The 1,794-nt window shown below is 50.2% G+C and overlaps 1 protein-coding gene across 1 annotated transcript in view; it reads left to right on the top strand.

The window, feature by feature from the left end:
- Window positions 1–691: 691 nt before the first annotated feature.
- The window catches only part of CCNG1 (cyclin G1), a 6,880-nt gene continuing 5,777 nt past the window's right edge, over window positions 692–1,794 (top strand). Inside the window, exon 1 of the mRNA XM_046667944.1 lies at window positions 692–896. The gene's annotated coding sequence lies outside the window, so the exon portion shown is untranslated. The remainder of the gene's footprint in view (window positions 897–1,794) is intronic.

Here is a 1,794-nt window from a genome sequence, read left to right as displayed (position 1 = left end):
ACACACCTTTCATTTTACGCCACTGAAAAACTACCAACGTTTCTATCTCAATCTGCTCAAAAATCAAATTCAGAAAATTGGTAGAAGACCAAGAATTTACGTAGCCCAACTCCACTCTGATAAATTCTACAAAAAGCAACATAAGGCAAGGATCAATTGATAGCCAAAGCTCACAGGGAGAAATCTCTGGAAGCTAGCCACACCACAAAAAATCCACCACCTCTCCAACTGCAATAAAAAATCAACGCTTTACTTTTTTTTGTAACTAGCCATCGTATTTTCAGAAAGAGAGGACAGAACCACTCTACTAAACCGCATGAAACAAAAACTTCCAGTACATTCTGGAATGATATTCTGGCCAATCGACTGCCAGCAGAGACCTTACCCGGGAAGGGGTTGGTGCGTGCAGCGTTAAGTTCGCCCTCCTCTTCATTGAAGACACTTTGGGAAATTCTCCAATGAGAGACGCTTAGAGGTAGGGGGCGTGGCCTCAAGAGGCGGAGAATTTGACTCCAGGATAATAGAGCTTGTGTGCTGATTGGCCGGACTGCTTCCCCTATACGGACCAGTCCTCTTTGGACCGAGGGAGCCATCCATCAAAAGAACTACACCAATCAGCGGTCAAAACGCCCTCCTCCCCCCTCGCAGGAAAACCCCGCCCTCCAATATATTACTGAGGCGGTCAGGGACGGCCCCTTCGGCTCCGAGCTGACCGTGAGGAGGGCAGTGTTGTCTGGGCGGCGCTGCGCAGACCTCCTCCCAGGACGGCTCCCCTCCCCGGGCCTCTCCCCTCTTGCCCGCGAGTCCCCTCGCCTCGTAGGCCTCTCGGATCTGATATCGTGGGGTGAGGTGAGAGCAGGCCCGGGGAGGGTGGTTACCGCTGAGGAGCGATCAAGGTGAGCTGGGACTGCGGGGTTGACCTGTGGGTGCGGGTGGGGAGCGGGGTTAGGGGCGCGGGGTGAGGGATAGGTCTGGCCTGCGCCCTTTTCTTCGATTAACTCTCCCGCTGCTGTAAGCAACTAGTCCAGGCTAGTCCGAGCCCGGAGGGGCGGGGCCAGATCCGACCTCCAGAGGTGTCTTAGAGTCAGGGCAGTCGGGTCCCAGGGACCAGCCCAGGGGCGAAAGAGTTGGACCCGTAAAGTTAGTGGCTCCTCATCTGCCCACCCCTTCCGGCGCCCGAGCCTAAAGATCCCCTCCCCTCCTGTGTTCCAGTTGGTGTGCGGAGGGACCAGGGCTTAGCCTGTCCCTGGGACATAGTAGATGTGTAATACCCAGGCTTAAATTAATGAAACTCCCAGGTTCATTTTGCAGGCTAAATTAGCCTCCGGCCACCACTCCGTGCTCCCACAGCATTCTTTAAGCTTTCTTTCCTAACACCAGTAAACGTTAACAATTATTGAGTGCTGTGTGCCAAGCAAGCACTGTGCTAAACTCTACGTGAATCATCTTGTTTAATGTTCCGAGCCATTCAGAGAGACAGGTATAGATACCTCATTTTACAGACATAGAAATAAGTTCATTATTATTGTCCAGTGTTTCTCAGGCACCTATTATATGTGCCAAGCTCTACACCTAGGTGAGCTCATTTATTCCACACAAGTCTATGAGGTAGGTGATAACCTTATACCCACTTTACAGATGAGGAACTGAAGACTAAGAAAAATTAACTAACTTGAACAGTTCACACTGTCAATATATAGCAGAATACATACTACCATCTCATTTCAAAGTTTTGGTATCCTGTCATAGCAGAATACATACTACCATCTCATTTCAAAGTTTTGGTATCCTGTC

Source organism: Equus quagga, chromosome 7 (genome assembly GCF_021613505.1).
Source record: "Equus quagga isolate Etosha38 chromosome 7, UCLA_HA_Equagga_1.0, whole genome shotgun sequence".
NCBI lineage: Eukaryota > Metazoa > Chordata > Mammalia > Perissodactyla > Equidae > Equus > Equus quagga.
Note: the sequence above shows the minus strand (reverse complement) of the source record. Positions and strands in the feature narration are given on the sequence as shown.